Source organism: Myotis daubentonii, chromosome 3 (assembly GCF_963259705.1).
Source record: "Myotis daubentonii chromosome 3, mMyoDau2.1, whole genome shotgun sequence".
Classification (NCBI taxonomy): Eukaryota; Metazoa; Chordata; class Mammalia; order Chiroptera; family Vespertilionidae; genus Myotis; species Myotis daubentonii.
This window is the reverse complement of record NC_081842.1, coordinates 58,832,893-58,854,863: the sequence shown is the minus strand read 5'-3', so window position 1 is coordinate 58,854,863 and position 21,971 is coordinate 58,832,893. Positions and strand designations below refer to the sequence as shown.

Below are 21,971 nucleotides of genomic sequence, written 5' to 3'. Positions count from 1 at the left end.
AGTCAGAGTCCTATCCATTCCTTCTACATCCTTGACTTATTGTCATGTTGCCTTAATCAAACAGATTCCGTGATAGGGAACTTCGTTTTTCATGAGCCAGCCCAAGACATGGGGACCCCAGTTGGGGCTCTGGGACTGCAGTGCAGCTGGGCTCTGCACAGCCCAGGGCTGTGGTCTGCCTTGTCGCGTAGATGAATCGTGTCCCCTGGACTTGTGCAGCACAGCAGCCCAGGCCCCAGTTGGTCCTTTTAATGTTGAATCCAAATCTGCCTTCTTATAACTTCATTGGTGCACATTTGGTCCCAGTGGAAACAGTAGGATAATGCCTGCTTCATTTTCAGTGAGAAACACTCTGTTATGCTAAGATGAAATGAATTCTAAGATTATTAAATGGCATATTTTCTTTGGCAGCCTAGCTTTAGATGATTTAAATCAAATACACACAGCAAAGGAATGAAATATAATGCTAATTTGCTAACTCAGTATCTGTTTCTTAACTTTTCCCTAGGTAAATCTCAGGCTCAAACACTGTTTATTGAGCACTTAGCTTGTACCAGATAGTATAAATAGATACTTTCATATACAGTACTAATTTTATTCCCCAAATAATCCTGTGAGGCAAGAATTATATCCCCATTTTAAAGCTGAGGAAACTGATGCTCAGAGTGCAAGCAGCTTCCTTGCCTGAGGTCGGTCGCCTAGGTAACAACCCTCACAGCCAGCAGAATCAGGTCCTGTGTCATCAAGCCTCTGTTCTTCTCATGATAGAACATGGCTTCTAGATGAATGTTACGAATCCAGGAACATCTCAGCTAATCTGCGAGCCGCTTTTATATTTCCTCCACTTTTTCCTTCTTGCTCTGGTCCTATCCTCGTTTTCATTTGAAGCTCTGTAGGCTGAGGTCAGAGCTGATGCTTATGTAAAGCCTGTGCAGGTGGTGCACTCCGACACCAGGGGTCGCTCTCCCCTGGCTCAGGGAACAGCACCTGAGCTTGAAGCAGAGGTAGGTGGTTGAGAGGGCCACAGTGGCTGCCTCATTAACATAGACATCTTGACATTTCTCTTGCTGTTGTTTGTTTTGTAAGGGGGTTGGGCACTGGCATCTCAACTAGGGCCTGACCATGAATGTAAGAAATCAAAAAGGAGAGGCCCGCTCTCTATTGTTGTTCCTCCAGTGGTTTGGTTAACTTAGGGCAAGGCTGAATCAGGGTGCATTGAATCAAGGTATAATGATCCAGTCAGTAAATGTTAAGTTATCCCCAATCAAGAGAAATATGTCACTTATCTTCTTTTTGAATAAAAGGCTTGGAAAATGTCATGTGGTGGTGAACATTTTTATCCTCAAGGGCAAATACAGGAGAGCTTGATGATGAACACAGGCCACTGCTGGGAAAGACCACAATTACATATGACAGCATCAGAGGATCCTCAGAGTAGTAATACTATTCGGCTGAGCCCTGGCAGGGTGGCTCAATCGGTTGGAGTGTTGACCTGAGTACCAAAAGGTTTCTGGTTTGATTCCCAGTCAGGGCACAAGAAGGGCACAGCGCAGGTTTAGTTCAGTAAGTCTGAAGGGCAAACTGACCCTTTCAGCAAATAGCCCCTGCTGAAAGAAGTCCACCTTGACCCTGTGATAGGTCATGGTGGTCTACTCTAGGGCAGAGGTTCTTCAACTGTTTTTGGTATTAAAATCACCTGAGGTGTTTGCTGAGATTGTAAATCCTGGCCCATCCCAAGGGAGTCAGATTCTGTAGATCTAGAGGTTGCCCAGAAATCTGCATTTTCAGCAAGCACCTCAAATGCTTCTGAAACCCCTGGTTCCCACAGCCACTTAGGACTCTCATGGGCCCCAGGCACTTTGGCCTTTGTGGGCCTCTTACTCTATTAAGTATTAAAACTTGTACTTTGCAACTTCATTGATATAAACATGAATGTAATTGAGGATAGATTAAACTTTTTAAAAAAAGAAACTAAACCACTTTTGTGGACCCCTAAAAGCTCAAGGGCCCTAGCCACTGTGCCTACTTGTATAGGTCAGCCCTACTGTGACTTTAAGCACAGGATGAGCTTGTAGTCCTTAATCCCTCCAGCCTCTGGAGTAGTGGTTCCCAATGGGGGTACACACCCCACAGGGGGGCAATTTCATTTTTAGGGTGGGCAATTTTAGAATGAGTTATTAACAGTGACTTTTTTGCCTTTCTTATGGTTCTAGGGGCCTCATACAAAGTATCCTATCTAATAAAAGAGAAACATGCAAATTGACCATAACCCTGACACCCTTCCCATTGGCTAATTAGCAGGATATGCAAATTAACTGCCAACCAAGATGGCGGCTGGCAGCCAGGCAGTGAAGCGAACAGGAGGCTTGCTTGCTCCAGTGATGGAGGAAGCCAACGTTCCCCGCCTGCCGCTGCCAGCCTCTGAGCTGCAGTCTAAGTAACTATGTTGCAATTATAGAACCTAAACAAACTCCAGAAACCTGCTTTCAGCCAGCAGGGCTTCAGCCAGCAGGACCGCAACAGTGTTTCAATTATAGAACGCAAACAAACCAGATACCTGCTTTCAGCAGTGAGGTCTCAGAGCTGGAGCCGAGCCTCAGAGCTAAAGCCGGCTCTCAGGTCCAGTGACAGCCATCGAAGGTAAATAAATCCCAGAATAAAAAGAAAAGAAAAAAAGGAGAGGTTGGGAGCTTCAGTCGCCCTCCAGCCTGAAAACGGCCCTCAGCCCCTCACCCAGACTGGCCAGGCACCCCAGTGGGGACCCCCACCCTGAAGGGGGTGTGACCAGCTGCAAACAGCCATCACCCCCTCATCCAGGCTGGCCAGGCACCCCAGTTGGGACCCCCACCCTGAAGCAACAAGATGGTGGCTAATTTGCATACTGAAGGCGGGCGGGAGTGGGCAAGGCTGTCCGTGGTCCGGAACCCAGATCTGTGACCCTCCTGGGCGGGGGTCAGTGCTTGAGGCTGTCCGTGGTCTGAGACCCGGATCCATGGCCTGGTGGGCAGGGCAGCAGCGCTTGAGGCTGTCCACGGTTTGGGACCCAGATCCGTGATCTGGCAGGCAGGGGGCACCGCGGGAGGCTGTCCGTGCTCCTGGGACCTGGATCCGTGACCTGGCGGGCGGGGGGCAGTGCTTGAGGCTGTGTGCGGTCCGGGACCCGGATCTGTGACCCTGCCGGGCGGGGGGCAGCTTGAGGCTGTCCGCGGTCCCAGGACCTGGATCCATGACCCTTCCCGGTTGGGCAGCAGCTCGCACAGGGGCGAATTGGCCAGGGTTGGGCAGGGCAGGACGCCTGGCTTCTGCCCAGCCCCAGTCACTCTGGGCAGGTGAGCAGCACAGAGAGCCTCTGGACAGGGGAGGCAGGCCGGCGGAGGGCGGCCTGTTCTCCCCACATGGCGGTGGTGACAGCTGTGAGCGCGCTAAGCAGAGCCTGCAGGCTGAGCTGAAGTAGCAGCGCCTGCAGGCCATCAGCGCCCCAGAGTGGCTGCGCAAGATCCGCCTCCTGACCCAGAAGGTGCAGGATTGCAGGGACAGCCACCATGGTGGGCCAGACTGACATCCCCCTGGCCGCACCACGGGGGTTTGGAGATCTGCAAAGCCAGAGGCCTCCAGTGTGCACATCCCCCCCTGGCATGCGAACATCCCCCAGCAGACTGTCACCCTCCCACGCCTGCAACAGTTGCAAACCAAGGCGTGCACAAGTCCCCCCCCCCCCCCCCCACCGCACTTCCATCAACCCAGCATGCCTAACACTCCCACAGGATGTGCATACATTCCCCTCTGATGCGCTCGCGTCCTTTGGAGAGTGTCTGGGTGTTCTGGGTGCTGAGGGTGGGCGCCTGTGAGATGACAGTCAGAGGGCGGAGTGGTGATGCCCTGTTCCCACAGAGGCCAGTGCAGCTACGAGATCACCTCTGGGGGGTTAATGCAGGTGCTGAGGCAGGAGCAGGTGCAGATAGACACACCTGGTGGATCAAGAACCTGGAGGTGGAGAGGAATTCCATCCTCTCAGTGAAATAGTGGGACAGTCGGGGCAACTGTAGAGGAGGAATGTGCACTTTGGGTGCCAGCACCCATCAGCGAAGGCTGCCCTGACTGAGCCTCACTTGCTTGGGGCCTAGCTCACTTCTGCTGGGCAGCAGGTGATAGGACGTGCTTTTCTGAATTAATAAGAGAAAACGTTGATTCTCCTGCTGCCCACGAAGGTGGAAAGTGAAGTGGGGAGACATGTGGGGAGTGAGCGAGGTTCCCTGTCTGGGGGTTCCAAATCTGCTATTGGTTTCTTTGACCCCTGACTAGAGATATACAGGGTGTCCCCCCAAAATGTATACACACTTTGAATACCTACTAATTCCAATGGTTTTAAGCATAAGAAAGAAATGGAGCTGTTATCTGTTAAAAGTGTGGGCACAAACAGGCAGTTGGACATTCCCTGAGGGGTCTCAGATTGGAGAGGGTGAAGGCCAGACTGAGGGGCCCCTTTCCCCCTCCTACCCCAGTGCACGAATTTCATGCACCGGGCTACTAGTATAAATATATATTGTGACATATTTATGCATTTCAGTTCTCTTTGTTTTGAAACTTTAGTTGCTATTTTTTTTCATATCACTTCCTATTATTATTTTTTAAACAATTTCTTAGTACTTCAATTGTCCTTTCATTCTTTTGTTTTTTTCTTTCATGGATGCCATGTTCTTTGGAAGCTGGTTAGACCAAGTTAATGGCCTTTTAGGCTTCCTCCACATGAATGTGAGTTCACTTTTTGAATAATAAGAATTATATGTCACAGGGAGTGGGGGGACATCACGTTTTAGAGATACTGAGGTGGGGCATGGCCAAAAAAAGGTTGGGAACCACTGCTCTAGAGTAAGTGCTTTAATAATTGACTTCCACTCACTCAGGCAGCTCATCTGAGAAACAGAGGTTGAAACGGGACCGAGGTACCCAGGAACCACTGCTCTAGGGTCAGTGCTTTAATAATTGACTTCCACTCACTCAGGCAGCTCATCTGAGAAACAGAGGTTGAAACGGGACCGAGGTACCCAGGAACCACTGTTCTAGGGTCAGTGCTTTAATAATTGATCTGCCCTAGCTGGTTTGGCTCAGTGGATAGAGCGTCGGCCTGCGGACTGAAGGGTCCCAGGTTTGATTCTGGTCAAGGGCACATGCCTGGCTTGCAGGCTTGATCCCCAGAAGAGGGCATGCAGGAGGCAGCCAAACAATGATTCTTTCTCATCATTGATGTTTCTATCTCTCTCTCCCTCTCCCTTCCTCTCTGAAATCAATAAAAATATATTTTTTTAAAATAATTGATCTCACTCACTCAGGCAGCTCATCTGAGAAACAGAGGATGGAATAGGACCGAGGTATCCAGGTGGGTGACAGCCTCCCCCTTTCACTCTCTTCTCTCTCAGGCTCCCCTTTCCCAGAGAGCCAGGATCTCTTGCTGCATCATATCTCTTTATTTGAAGTCAGGAAATTACCTATTTACACTTTGAGTCCATTCATACCAATGTATTTTTTTAAAACTGTATTTTTAATTGACTTCAGAGAGGAAGGGAGAGGGAGAGAGAGACAGAAACATCAATTGATCGGCTGCCTCCTGCATGCCCCACACTGGGGATCGAGCCTGCAACTTAGGCAGGAATCAAATCATGACCTCCTGGTTCATATGTCAAGGCTCAGCCACTGAACCACAACAGTTGAGCCCAGTGTCTTAACTGTTTCCAGCTCTGCATGTCAAAGACTATTACCTCTGAGTCAAATGCTTTGTCCCAGAACAACTTTCAAATGTTTCTGACCTACACTAAGAAATACATTTTATATTAGGCTCAGTACACACGCAAATATACCTGAAAAGTTTTATGAGATATATTTACCCTGAAAAAAAATACTTTTCCTGAAAAGTTTCGCAGAATACTTACATTTACTATTGAATTCATTGAAATTACCAATTATGTCCAATTAAAAAAGATGTTGATCTCACTCGCTAGGTTGATTATGACTCACGAATGCAGCGGTTCTCAACCTGTGGGTCACGACCTGTTTGGGGGTCGAATGACCCTTTCACAGGGAACGCCTAAGACCATCCTGCATATCAGATATTTACATTATGATTCACAATAGTAGCAACGTTACAGTTATGAAGTAGCAACAAAAATAATTTTATGGTTGGGTCACAACATGAGGAACTGTATTTAAAGGGTCACAGCCTGCAAGTTGAAAAACAATGGGCAAAGAAGTAACAAACATAAAAAATAAATTTTTTGAAGACAAAGATATGTGTATTTCTGCAATAGGGATATACCTATTAAGGTTCATGGACATCATACCCTTGGCTACAACATCCTCTGCCCCAGTGTATATGATGGACTATTGCCAACAAGGCATCCTTTTAACAATAACCTGCCCAGATATTTAACGAATAGCTGCCATATTCTGGTCACTGATCTGGCTCTGTGAATACAGCAATAATCAAAGTCCAAACCCTCATGCTGTGAGATTCTGGTTGGGGGAAATAAACAACAATCAAATCAATAGGTAAATATATAGTGATCAGATGGTGGTAAGTGCTACAGAAGACTCTTTTCCAGATCCTCCTTTCCTAGTCATGTTCACACACCTCCCTCCCTCGCTCTCACCTGGAAGGCAGTTTTTTATTATTTATTTACTGATACCTTCAGTCTGAAGCCTGAGAAGGATGGGGCCAGTAGTGAGCTAATCAAAAGGGTGATTTAGCTTATCTTTTGTTATGTATTTGTTTCATAACAGAAACAAATACATTTCTGGTTATGCAGAAATCAATATGCTTTTCTAATTTCTAAATTCTTACAGAGTTATGGTAAAAATTATCCCCAGATCTTGCAAATGTAATGAGTGGGATCAATTTCACCAAACCAAGCCAGTGGAAAAGTAGTACATAGAAAGGTGGTATAAGTGGTGAATTATAAGAGTGGACACTGGTGCAAGGGAACTTCAAAGGTGGGAGAAGCAGGCAAGAAACAAGGTCAGGGCCATCCTGGATGGAGGAAGTGTGATTTGAACCAGGGCTGGTAGAGAGCTTAAGACAGAGAAAAGGATGAGGACCTATCAGGAAGGAGAAGTGGCACAGACAAGGGAGGTGGGAGTGTTGAGGCACAGCAAGTAGGCCAGTCTTACCACTGCAGATGAGAGATGAGGTGGGAGAGTTAGTTATGTGAGGGTCTGTGGAGGGCTCTGAAATCAGAATACAGAGTCTGGATTTTAATCTATTGGCATTGGGAGTGGCTGAAAAATGTTGAGTAGTGGGATGGTCAAAATAGTGACATTATGGCAGAGTGTGGGAAGGACGAGAGATTCTTGCAATAGTCCAGTTATTAAATGTTAAGATCTAAATAGGAAGGTATAGGAGACAAAAGCAATGGGCAGAGTCAAGGAGGACTGAGCTTGTCCAGACTCAGTATGAGATTTCTTCGGAAGGCTGAATAAAGCACAAGGAGATGCCTCAAGCTTTTGGGCTTCAAATTTAGGAAACTGGTGGCACTGGATATGGACAAACAGCTCTGGGATGTGGGAAGAGAGCATTTTTCAGTGAGACAGGACTAAACACAACCACTGGATTCCATCATTAGGAGGTCATGAATGTCCCATCATAGAGTATATTTTCAATACAGTAGGAAGAGAGAGAGCCAGTTTACAGTAGATTAAGTAATGAGCAGGATGTAAGCAAAACTCATATGATAGACAAAAACACTCATTGAAATTTGGCTAATAAAATGAAAGAAAAAATGAATTACAACCACTTCACACCCACTAGAATTTTTATAACCATAATAGAAACAGTAAAGAGAAATAACAAGTGTTGTTGAAGTTGTAGAGAAATTGGAACTGTCAGACGTTGCTGGTAGGAAGATAAAACGAAGCAGATGGTATGGAAAAAAGTTTGGCAGCTTTCCCCCATCCGAGGAACAGCAGCTCTGTAAGAAGCCTGCACCCATTCAAAGAACAGCAGCCACCCGAACAGCCTGCCCCGGTCTGTGGAGCAGGAGCCACATGAGCAGACCACCGACATCCGGGGACCGGCAGCCCTGCACGACCTGCACCAGTCTGAAGAGCAGCAGCCACACAGCCTGCACCTGTCCGACGAGCACCAGCTGGGTGAGCAGCCCAGAACCTTCCGAGGAGCAGCCTGCCCCCATACTAGGAGCAGCAGTCCTGCAAGCAATCTGCCCCTGTCCAAGGTGCATCAGCCTCACGAGCAGCCCGCCCAAACTGAGGAACAGCAGCAGCATGCAGCCAGTCCCCATCCAAGGATCAGCAGCCGTGTGATCAGCCCACACCCGTCCATGGAACAGCAGCAGTGTGAGTAACCTCCACCCACAAACAGAGGGGCCACCACTTCTGCAAACAGCACTCACCAGAGGTGCCACTGCCACCCAAGGAGCAGCCACTGCATGACTCGACATCGAGATCCGTCAGTAAGATAAAAAATGGGAAGACAAAGAAACCCCCAAAGGAAAGAAAAGGAAAAATCCTCAGAAAAGCAGATAACTGAAACAGAGGCATGCAATATGTCAGAAAAAGAATTCAGAATAAGGGTCATACAGTTCATAAACCAGCTGTATGAAAAAATTAATAACTTATGTAAGAATCAAGAAGAAATGGGTGAAAACATAAAAAACTTATGTAAGAATCAAGAAGAAATGAAGAGTGATATAGCTGCAATAAAAAACACCATGGAAAGTTTCAATAGTAGACTAGGAGAAGCGAAGGACCGAATTAGCAAATTAGAACACAGGGAAGCAAAACACACCCAAACTGAACTGCAATTGGAGAAAAAAAAATAAAAGACAGGTGGAGAGCCTAATGGAGCTATGGGACAACATGAAACGAAGCAACATAAGAATAATAGGGGTGCCAGAACAACAGGAAGAGGAACAAGGCTTAGAAAGCTTATTTGAAGAAATAATGTCAGAAAACTTCCCTGATGTGGGGAAGAAAAAAGTCACGCAAGCACAGAGAGTCCCAAACAACATGAACCCAAAAAGACCAACACCAGGACACATCATAATTATGACGGCAAATATTCAGGACAAAGAGAGAATCCTAAAGGCTGCAAGAGAGGGACAGAAAGTTACGTACAAGGGATCTCCCATTAGATTATCAAATGATTTCTCAACAGAAACACATCAGGCCAGAAAAGAATGGAAGGAAATTTACAAAGTGATGCAAAGCAAGGGACTGAATCCAAGAATACTTTATCCAGCAAGGCTATCATTCAAAATTGAAGGGGAAATAAGGACCTTCACAGACAAAAAAGGCTAAGGGAGTTTATCACCACTAAGCAAGCAATGCAAGAAATGCTAAAGGGGCTGGTTTAAAAGAAGAAATAAAAAGGTAAGAAGGAACACAGGCACAAAAAATAAAAATGGCTACAAACAAATGCCTTTCAATAATAACTTTAAATGTAAACAGACTAAATGTTCCAATCAAAAGACATCGAGTGGCTGAATGGATAAAAAAAAACATGACCCATATATTTGCTGTCTACAAGAGACCCAACTCAAAACAAGGACTCACACAGACTGAAAGCTAAAGGGTGCAAAAATATCTTTCAGGCAATTGGAAAAAAAAGCAAGGGTAGCAATACTTATATCTGAAAAAAATAGACCTCAAAGTGAAGGCCATAACAAGAGATAAGAAAGGCCACTTCATAATACTAAAGGCCACTTAATAATACAACAAGAGGATATAACGCTGATAAACATATATGCACCCAATGCAGGAGCAACCAAATACATAAAAAAATCCTAGAAGGTATTAAGGGAGAGATCGACAATACAATCATAGTAGGGGCTTTAATACACCACTGACATCACTGGATAAATCCTCAAGACAAAAAATCAACAAAGAAACAGCAATACTAAATGACTCACTAGATCAGATGGATTTAATTGACATCTTCAGAACATTTCACCCCAAAGCCACGGAATATACGTTCCTCTCAAGTGCACATGGGACATTTTCAAAGAAAGACCACATATTGGGTCACAGGCAAAGTCTCCCCAAATTCAAGAAGATTGAAATCATATCAAGCATCTTCTCAGACCACAAGGGCATAATGTTAGAAATAAACTACAATAAAAACAATAAAAAAATTAAAACACTTGGAAGCTGAATAGCATACTATTAAACAATGATTGGGTTACCAAAGAGATCAAAGAAGAAATTAAAGCATCTTGGAAATGAATGACAATGAAAATACAAAAATCCAGAATCTATGGGACACAGTGAAAGCAGTCCTGAGAGGGAAGTTTATAGCTCTAAAGCCTTACCTCAAAAAAATAAGAAAAAAATGGTAGTAAATCATCTAACTCAACAACTCAAAGAATTAGAAAGAGAGCAACAAGAAAAGCCCACAGTATCCAGAAGGAAGGAAATAATAAAGATCAGAGCAGAAAGAAATGACATAGAGACCAAAAAAATCAATACAAAAGATCAATGAAACCAAGAGATGGTTCTTTGAAAGGATAAACAAAATTGATGAACCACTAGCCAGGCTCAAAAAGCAAAGAGAGAGGACCCAAATAAATAATATCAGAAATGAAACAGGCGAAAGAACAACAGACGCCACAGAAATACAAAGGATTGTTAAAAAATAATATGAACAACTCTATTCCAACAAACTGGACAAGCTGGAAGAAATGGACATATTCCTAGAAAAATACAACCTTCAAAATTCAATCAGGAAGATGCTAAAAATCTCAATAGGCTGATAACTATGGAAGAAATTGAAGCAGTCATCAAAAAGTTTTCAGCAAATAAATGCTTTGGGCCAGACAGCTTCACAGGGGAGTTTCACCAAACATTCAAGGAAGAAGTAAAACCTATCATTCACAGACTATTCCAAAATATTCAAGAGGAAGGAACACTTCCCAGCTCATTCTATGAAGCCAGCATCACCCTAATACCAAAACCAGATAGAGACAACCCAATGAAAGAGAATTACAGGCCAATATCCCTCATGAACATAGATGCCAAAATCCTCAACAAAATTCTAGCAAATTGGATCCAGGAGTACATCAGAAAGATCATACACCATAACCAAGTAGGATTTATCCCGGGGATGTATGGATGGTACAATATCCACAAATCAATAAATGTGATACATCACATAAACAAATTGAGAGATAAAAATCACATAGTTATATCAAGTGATGCAGAAAAAGCATTTGACAAAATCCAACACCCTTTCTATTTTTAAAAAATATATTTTATTGTATTTTTTTTTACAGAGAAATGAAGAGGGATCGAGAGTTAGAAACATCGATGAGAGAGAAACATCGACCTCCTCCTGCACATCCCCCTCTGGGGATGTGCCCCAAACCAAGGTACATGCCCTTGACTGGAATCGACCCTGGACCCTTCAGTCTACAGGCCGACGCTTTATCCACTGAGCCAAACCAGTCAGGGCCCAACACCCTTTCTTGTTAAAAACTCTCAGCAAGGTGGGAATAGAAGGATCATACCTCAACATAATAAAAGCCATATAGGACAAACCCACAGCCAACATCAAACTCAATGGGCAAAAACTAAAACCATTTCCCTTAAGAATAGAAATGAGACAGGGATGCCCACTCTCACCACTCCTGTTTGACATAGTGCTGGAAGTACTAGCCATTGAGATCAGACAAGAAGAAGAAATAAAAGGCATCCAAATTGGAAAAGAAGTAGTAAAACTGTCCTTATTTGCAGATGACATGATACTGTACATAGAAAACCTTAAAGACTCTATCAAAAAATTATTAGACTTAATAAATGAATTCAGCAATGTAGCAGGATACAAAATTAATGCCAAGAAATCTATGGCATTTCTATACACCAATAGTCAACTTACAGAAAAAGAGACTAAAATGCAACCCCATTTACCATCGCACCAAAAAAATTAAGATACCTAGGAATAAACTTAATTAAGGAGGTAAAAGACCTGTATGTGGAAAACTTCAGGACGTTGAAAAAGAAATAGAGGAAGACATAAACAGATGGAAGAACATACTGTATTCATGTATTGGTAGAATCAACATCATCAAAATGTCCATACTACCCAAAGCAATCTATAGATTCAATGCAATCCCCATTAAAATACCAATGGCATCTTTCACAGATCTAGAACAAACATTCCAAAAATTCATTTGGAATTTAAAAAGTCCCTGAATAGCTGCAGCAATCCTGAGAAAGAAGAACAAAGTAGGTGGGATCTCAATACCAGATATAAAGCTGTATTACAACGCCACTGTTCTCAAAACAGCCTGGTACTGGCACAAGAACAGACATATAGACCAATGGAACAGAACAGGGAACCCAGAAATCGACCCAAGCAATTATTCTCAATTAATCTTTGACAAAGGAGGCATGAACACACAATGGAGTCAGGACAGTTTCTTCAATAAATGGTGTTGGGAAAATTGGACAGATACATGCAAAAAAACGAAACTAGACCATCAACTTACACCATACATAAAAATAAACTCAAAATGGATAAAGGACTTAAACATAAGATGGGAAACCATAAAAATACTAGAGGAATCCCCAAGCAGCAAAATCTCAGACATGCTGAAGCAATTTCTTCACTGATACTGCTCCTAGGGCAGTGGTCGGCAAACTCATTAGTCAACAGAGTCAAATATCAACAGTATAACGATTGAAATTTCTTTTGAGAGCCAAATTTTTAAACTTAAACTATATAGGTAGGTACATTGTTATTAACTTAATTAGGGTACTCCTAAGGCTTAGGAAGAGCCACACTCAAGGGGCCAAAGAGCCTCATGTGGCTCGAGAGCCGCAGTTCGCCGACCATGGTCCTAGGGCAATGGAAACTAAAGAGAAAATAAACAAATGGGACTACATCAAAATAAGAAGCTTTACACAGCAAAAGAAACCATAAGCAAAACAAGAAGAAAGCCCAGTGCATGGGAGAACATATTTGCCAACGTCATCACCAATAAGGGTTTAGTCTCTAACATTTACAGGGAACTCATACAACTTAACAAAAAGAAGATAAATGATCCAATCAAAAAATGGGCAAAGATCAGCAAAGATACAGCAATCCTAAATGACTCACTAGATCAGATGGACTTAATAGACATCTTCAGAACACTTCACCCCAAAGCCAGGGAATATACGTTCTTCTCAGGTGCTCATGGTACATCTTCAAAAATAGACCACATATTGGGTCACAAGCAAAGTATCCCCAAATTCAAGAAGATTGAAATCATAAAAAGCATCTTCGCAGACCACGATGGCATAATACTAGAAATAAACTACAATAAAAACAACCGAAAATACTCAAACACCTGGAAGCTGAATAGCATGTTATTAAATATTGATTGGGTTACCAATGAGATCAAAGAAGAAATTAAAAACATCCTGGAAACTAATGACAATGAAAACACAACAATCCAAAACCTATGGGACACAATGAAAGCAGTCCTGAGAGGGAAGTTTATAGCTCTACAGGCCTATCTCAAAAAACAAGAAAAAATGGTAGTAAATCATCTAACTCTACAACTCAAAGAATTAGAAAGAGAGCAACAAGAAAACCCCAGAGTGAGCAGAAGGAAGGAGATAATAAAGATTAGAGCAGAAATAAATGACATAGAGACCAAAAAAACAATACAGAAAATCAATGAAACCAAGAGCTGGTTCTTTGAAAGGATAAACAAGATTGACAAACCTCTAGCCAGACTCACCAAGAAGCAGAGAGAGAGGACCCAAATAAACAAAATCAGAAACGATAGAGGCGAAATAACAACAGACCCCACAGAAATACAATTGATTGTTAAAAAATACTATGGACAGCTCTACTCCAACAAACTAGACAACCTGGAGGAAATGGACAAATTCCTAGAAAAATACAACATTCCAAAACTCAATCAGGAAGAATCTAAAAATCTCAACAGGCCAATAACTATGGAAGAAATTGAAGCAGTCGTCAAAAAGCTTCCATCAAACAAAAGCCCAGGATCAGACGGCTTCACAGGGGAGTTTTACGAAACATTCAAGGAAGAACTAAAACCTATCCTCCTCAGACTACTACAAAAAATTCAAGAGGAAGGAACACTTCCAAGCTCATTCTATGAAGCCAGCATCACCCTAATACCAAAACCAGGTAAAGACAACACAATGAAAGAGAATTACAGGCCAATATCCCTCATGAACATAGATGCCAAAATCCTCAACAAAATCTTAGCAAATCGGATCCAGCAGTACATCAGAAAGATCATACACCATGACCAAGTAGGATTTATCCCAGGGATGCAAGGATGGTACAATATCCGCAAATCAATAAACGTGATACATCACATAAACAAATTGAAAGAAAAAAACCACATGGTCATATCAATTGATGCAGAAAAAGCATTTGACAAAATTCAACACCCATTTTTGATAAAAACTCTCAGCAAGGTGGGAGTAGAAGGATCATACCTCAACATAATAAAAGCCATATATGACAGGCCCACAGCCAACATCATACTCAATGGACAAAAACTAACACCATTTCCCCTAAGAACAGGAACAAGACAGGGATGCCCCCTCTCACCACTCCTGTTCAACATAGTACTGGAAGTGTTAGCCATTGCAATTCGGCAAGAAGAAGAAATAAAAGGCATCCAAATTGGAAAAGAGGAAGTAAAACTGTCCTTATTTGCAAGACGACATGATATTATACATACAAAACCCTAGAGATTCCATCAAAAAGCTACTAGACTTAATACATGAATTTGGCAATGTAGCAGGATACAAAATTAACCCCAAGAAATCTGAGGCATTTCTATACACCAATAGTGAACTTTCAGAAAGAGAGATTATAAAAACAATCCCGTTTACCATTGCACCAAAAAAATTAAGCTACCTAGGAATAAACTTAACTAAAGAGGTAAAAGACCTCTACTCAGAAAACTACAGGACATTGAAAAAAGATATAGAGGAAGACATAAACAGATGGAAGAACATACCGTGTTCATGGATTGGTAGAATCAACATCATTAAAATGTCCATACTACCCAAAGCAATCTATAAATTCAACGCACTTCCCATTAAAATACCAACGGCATACTTCAGAGATCTAGAACGAACTCTCCAAAAATTCATCTGGAATAAAAAAAGACCCCGAATAGCTGCAGCAATCCTGAAAAAGAACAAAGTAGGTGGGATCTCAATACCAGATATCAAGTTGTATTACAAAGCCACTGTTCTCAAAACTGCCTGGTACTGGCACAAGAATAGGCATATAGATCAATGGAATAGAATAGAGACCCCAGAAATCGGCCCGAACCAATATGCTCAATTAATATTTGACAAAGGAGGCAAGAACATACAATGGAGCCAAGATAGTCTCTTCAATAAATGGTGCTGGGAAAATTGGACAGATATATGCAAGAAAATGAAACTAGACCACCAACTTACACCATACACAAAAATAAACTCAAAATGGATAAAGGACTTAAATGTACGACGGGAAACCATAAAAATTCTAGAAGAATCCAAAGGCAACAAAATCTCAGACATATGCCGAAGCAATTTCTTCACTGATACAGCTCCTAGGGCACTTGAAACTAAAGAAAAAATGAACAAATGGGACTACATCAAAATAAAAAGCTTCTGCACAGCAAAAGAAACCATCAACAAAACAACGAGAAAACCCACTGTGTGGGAAAACATATTTGCCAATGACATATCTGATAAGGGCCTAATCTCCAAAATTTATAGGGAACTCATACAACTTAACAAAAGGAAGATAAACAATCCAATCAAAAAATGGGCAAAGGACCTAAATAGACACCTTTCAAAAGAGGACATCCAGAAAGCCAAGAGACATATGAAAACATGCTCAAAGTCACTAATCATCCGAGAGATGCAAATCAAAACAGCAATGAGGTACCATCTCACACCTGTCAGACTGGCTATCATCAAGAAATCAACAAACGACAAGTGCTGGAGAGGATGTGGAGAAAAAGGAACACTTGTGCACTGCTGGTGGGAATGCAGACTGGTGCAGCCACTATGGAAGACAGTATGGAGTTTCCTTAAAAAACTGAAAATGGAACTCCCATTTGACCCTGTGATCCCACTTCTAGGAATATATCCCAAGAAACCAGAAACACCAATCAGAAAGGATATATGCACCCCTACGTTCATAGCAGCACAATTCACCATAGCTAAGGTCTGGAAACAGCCTAAGTGCCCATCAGTAGATGAATGGATTAGAAAACTGTGGTACATCTACACGATGGAATACTATGCTGCTGTAAAAAGGAAGGAACTCTTACCATTTGCAACGTCATGGATGGAACTGGAGAGCATTATGCTAAGTGAAATAAGCCAGTCAATAAAGGAAAAATACCACATGATCTCACTCATTCATGGACAATAGAGACCATTATAAACTTTTGAACAATAATAGATACAGAGGCAGAGCTGCCTCAAACAGATTGTCAAACTGCAGCGGGAAGGCCGGGGAGGGTTGGGGGGCAGGAGGTAGGGGGTAAGAGATCAACTAAAGGACTTGTATGCATGCATATAAGCATAACCAATGGACATAAGACACTGGGTGATAGGGGAGGCTAGGGGACTGTCTAGGGCGGGGGGATAAAATGGATACATATGTAATACCCCTTGTAATACTTTAAGCAATAAAAAAAAAATGGGCAAAGGACATAAAGAGATACTTTTCAAAAGAAGACAGAAGGAAGGCCAAGAGACATATGAAAACATGCTCAAAGTCACTAATAATCTGAGAGATGAAAATCAAAACGACAATGTGGTGCAGGCACAGTGACCCAGCACTGACTGCTAAGGGGCCTGTGGATCAGGCCTGGAGAGAGAAGCAGGGTCTGATCCATAGCCTCCGTGGCAGCTGTTGATCAGCCCTTGCCTCTCTCTTTCTCTCCGGGCCTGGCCAGCTGCTGCACCTCTCTTTCTCTCTGGGCCTCCATGGGCCTGCAGATCAGCCCCGCCTTTCTGACCAGGTTCAGAGATAGGCCAAGACACTGACTGGCATAGAAACCGACCAATCAGAACCAACTCTGGGTCTACTGTGAGGAGCCAATGGCTGCCTAGGAGGCGGAGCTTTTGACACTGACTGGCATAGAAACTGACTAATCAGAACCTAATCTGGGTGAACTGTGAAGGCAGAACCTAAGGTGGGAGATGAGGAGAGGTTTTAAGGGCAACAGCTGTTTGGTGTAAGGTGTAAGAAAGCGGTTCAATTTTTTAATGACAGGTTTGGCAGTATAGTGCATATGGCTGGCTATCAGTCCAGATATAGGGATTATGTATTTTTGTCTGCCAAGTGCATCTCCTCCTGATGAAAAAGGCTTCCCCCCCCCTTCACTTAAGCAATCCTATCCTATATAATCTATCCATACTACCAAAAGTGTAATATGCAAATTAGTCCAGGCTGACTGGCTATCTTCCTATGTCCGACTGCCTTTTGGACAAAGCCATGGTGGTGGGGGCTGAGGTAGAGGCCTTTAGGGGCGATCAGGCCAGCTGGGGAGGGCAGTTGGGGGCTAGATCAGGCCAGCACAGGAGGGCAGTTGGGGGCATGATTAAGCTAGCAGGGGCAGAGGGGCAGTTGGGAGCGATCAGGCAGGCAGAGGCAGTTAGGGGCAATCAGGCTGGTAGGGGAGAGCAGTTGGACACTAGATCAGGGTGGCAGGGGAGGGCAGTTTGGGGTGCAATCAGTCAGGCAAGAAAGAGCAGTTTGGGGGGAGATCAGGTCAGCAGGGGAGGGCAGTTAGGGGAGATCAGGGATAAGATCAAGCCAGCAGGGGAGGGCTATTGAGGGTGAAATCAGGCCAGCAGGGGAGGGAAGCTGGGGGAAACCAGGCTGGCAGGGGAGGGCAGTTGGGGCAACCAGACTAGCAGGGGAGGGCAGTTGGGGGTGAGACCAGGGCGGCAGGGGAGGGCAGTTACAGGTGATCAGGCAGGCAGAGGCAGTTGGGGGCAAGATCAGGTCAGCAGGGGAGAGCAGTTGGTGGTGAGATCAGGACTGTAGGGGAAGGCAGTTAGGGGCGATCAGGCAGGCAGGCATAGGCAGTTAGGGGCAATCAGGTAGGCAGGCAGGTGAGCGGTTAGGAGCCAGTGGTCCCAGATTGCGAGAGGGATGTCCTATGGGATCGGGCCTAAACCAGCAGTCAGATATCCCCCAAGGGGTCCCCGATTGGAGAGGGTGCAGCCTGGGCTGATGAACACTGCCCACCGTGCACAAATTTTGTGCACCAGGCCACTAGTACAAGAATAAACTTTGTGAGTCTTGTCCAGCTTGGCTCAGTGGATAGAGCATTGACCTGTGGACTAAAGGGTGCTATGTTCAATTCCAGTCAATGGCACGTACCTCAGCTGCAGCCACCTCTCCAGCTGGCAACCAATCGATGTGTTCCTCTCACATAAATATTTCTCTCTGTTTTTCCCTCTCTCTAAAAATCAATGGAAAAATATCCTCTGGTGAGGATTAAAACAATAAATAAATAAATACATAATCCTATCTAATAAAAGAGAAACATGGTAATTGGCGTACAACCACTACCCTTCCCATTGGCTAATCAACGAGATATGCAAATTAACTGCCAGCCAAGATGGCGGCCGGCAGCCAGGCAGCTTGAAACTAACATGAGGCTTGCTTGCTTCAGTGACGGAGGACTCCAATGTTCCCTGCCTGCCTTGCTGGCCTCTGAGCCTGCAGTTTAAGAAACATTGTAACAAATATAGAAGCTAAACAAAACCCCAGAAACCAGCTTTCAGCGAGCTGGGATCTCAGAGCTGGAGTTGATACAGAGTTTCGATTATAGAACACAAACAAACCAGATACCTGCTTTCAGCAGCAGAGGCCTCAGAGCTGGAGCCAGAGCTAAAGCTGGCCCAGAATAAAGAAAAAAAGGAGCAGTTGGGAGCTTCAGTCCCAGCCTGAAAACAGCCCTCAGCCCTTCACCCAGACTGGCCAGGCACCACAGTGGGGACCCCCGACCCTGAAGGGTGTGTGACCAGCTACAAACAGCCATCATCCCCTCATCCAGGCTGGCCAGGCACCCCAGTGAGGACCCCCACCCTGATCCAGGACACCCTTCAGGGCAAACCAGCCAGCCCCCACCCATGCACCAGGCCTCTATTCTATATAGTAAAAGGGTAATATGCCTCCCAGCATCGGGATCAGTGGAGCTGCGAGGCCTCCAGGCACCGGGATCAGCGTGACAGGGGGCAGCGCCCAAACCCCCTGATCACCCTGTGGCAATTCCGGGAGCCGGTCCATCCTTGCTGTTTCAAAGGACCTGGCATATATGGCATACTGTTCTTAAAATGTTTGCTCACCTTCTTGGCACTATGTGTTTTAACCAAGGTCTCCTCTCTGAGAAAGGTTGTTTCCCCAGGTAGGGATTTTCCCCTGAAGTTAGGGAGGGAATAAAACCCCTCAACTAAGTGCCAGGCGGGTAATTAATCACTTTAACTATGAACAATCATGCTTAAGCTACATAATCTTTACTCCCTAGAATGGAGATAAGAAACGCCCTAACCTTTGTAATAGAGATTGATAGGATTGAATCAACTGGTATAAATACAGATGTAACAAGACAGCAATAGACAGAACTTAGAACACAGAACTCAGAACACAGAACCTACACAGAACGTTCTCTAGAGACAGAAGAACTTTGCTGGAGAGAACATGGCAAAAGATCTTGGACAGAAACTGGCCTCAGAACCTAGAGACAGAACCTAGCGAGAGAACACTGAACCTGGCTGGAGAACCTGGACAGAACCTGGCTGGAGAACCTAGCAAGGGAACATGGCCACAGAACCCGGCTGGAGATCCGAAGCAAAAGATCCTGGACTGAACCTGACTACAGAAATTGGCAAGAGAACCTGACTAGAACCTGGTGACTGACCCTGGCTGGAGAACCAGGACAGAACCTGGCTGGAGATCCTAACCAGAACTTCGCTGGAGATCCTGGCTAGAGATCCTGGCTAGGCTGCTGATCAACTGAACACTGTCTCTGTGTCCTTCCTTCTTCGCCGACTCCGTCCACACCTTTGGGGACCCCTGGACCTGCTGGGGTTGGACCCCGGCACGGCAATGTGTGTGACAGGGGGCAGGGCCACAACCCCCTGATCGGCCCTGCTCTGTGCTTGATAGGGGGGAGCTCCCCAACCCCCTGATCGCCCTGCGGCTCTGTGTGTGACAGGGTGCGGTGCCCCAACCCCCCCACCCCACGGGCCCTGCTCTGTGTGTGACGGGGTGCAGCGCCCCAGCCCCCATCCCTCCCAAGGGCCCTGCTCTGTGTGTGACAGGGTAGAGCCATAACCTCCCCATCGGCCCTGCCCTAAGTGTGAGAGTGGCGGCACCCCAACCCCCTGATGGGCCCTGCTCTGTGTGACAGGGGGCGGTGCCCCAACTCCCCTATCGGCCCTACTCTGTGAGTGACAGGGGGGAGCTCCTCAACCCCCTGATGGGCCCTGCTCTGTGAGTGACAGGGGGGAGCTCCCCAACGCCCTGATGGGCCCTGCTCTGTGCGTGACAGGGGGCAGCGCCCCAACCCCGATTGGCCCTGCTCTGTGCGTGACAGGGGGTGGTGCCGCAACCTCCCCACTGACCCTGCCTTGAGTGTGACAGGGGGCGGTGACCCAAACCCCCAATCGGCCCTACCCTGAGCGTGACTGAGGGTGGCATCGCAACCTCCCAATCCGCCTTGCTCTGTGCTTGACAGGGGGCAGCACCCCAACTCCCCAATCAGCCCTGCTCTGAGCCTGACCAGGGGCTGCACCTAGGGATTGGGCCTGCCCTCTGCCACCTGGGAGCAGGCCTAAACCACCAGGTCGTTATCTCCCGAGGGGTTCCAGACTGCGAGAGGGCACAGGCCAGGCTGAGGGACCCCCCTCCCCCCGGAGTGCACAAATTTTTGTGCACCGGGCCTCTAGTAAATAAATAAATAAAATTTAAAAAAGCATAAACTCTGTGTTTCATGTACTTACAACTATAAACCTACTTTTGCCTCACCCATAAATAAAGGGTTTCAGTTTAACTCTGATTTTATTTCTTGAAAGTGATTATGTGGGGAAAAAGAAAAACTGCCCAGTTCTGGCGACCCAAATTCTGGTGAGAAGAGGATGTTGATTTTACTTGTGATTTGGGGTGGGATACCTTGTGGGGAATCAGTCACTGCTGTGTGGCTGAGGCTATGACTTGCCCTTCTGTGCCCTCCCCATTTCCTTGGCTGTGGACCAAGCTGCTTTGAACTGGATGATGAGCACCACCTGCAGGCAGAAAACTGGAGAAAATATCTGAATACAGTTCAGCATTATTATGGATCAGGACAAAAGCCAAGTAAACTCTCTTTGGATCATCTCTGAAATGTAGTTTCTTTTTGATTAAGGGACAATATGTCAGGTCCAGTTCTGCAGGGGGAAGCAGCCCTAATTTTGGCAGAATCTGAGAGACCTCACTACCTCCTTCACAGAGGAAACAGAATACACCAGGGAAGGACTTCCATACCTTCCATCAACAGCCATTCAGAATTCCCCGCTTCTCTACTCCATCTCCACCTGTTCCTGGTGCGTGGGAAAAGTGGCCCCTTCCTCAGGTTACCACTGCCTCCAGGATTCCACTCCATCTTCTCCCACAACCTGTATCTTCAACTTCCCTGCACTTCTTTCTACCAATATTTAAACATGCCCAAGACTCTTCCATGTTAAAAAGATTTTAAAACCAGAAAACAAACGTAACAACTGCCTGATCTTATAACCCCACAAACTGCTGCCTAACTCCCTTTCCGCTTCAGTCACACTTCTGGAAGAGCTGGCTTTGCTTGTCTCCATTTCCTTCCCTTCCTTCCCTCCGTCCAGGGCAGGGGTGGGCAAACTTTTTGACTCGAGGGCCACAATGGGTTCTTAAACTGGACCAGAGGGCCGGAACAAAAGCATGGATGGAGTGTTTGTGT

The 21,971-nt window shown here is 45.1% G+C and overlaps 1 protein-coding gene across 1 annotated transcript in view; it reads left to right on the top strand.

The window, feature by feature from the left end:
* The window catches only part of LOC132230338 (protein mono-ADP-ribosyltransferase PARP14-like), a 249,519-nt gene that overhangs the window by 64,329 nt on the left and 163,219 nt on the right, over window positions 1–21,971 (top strand). The gene's annotated exons all lie outside the window — the stretch shown is intronic.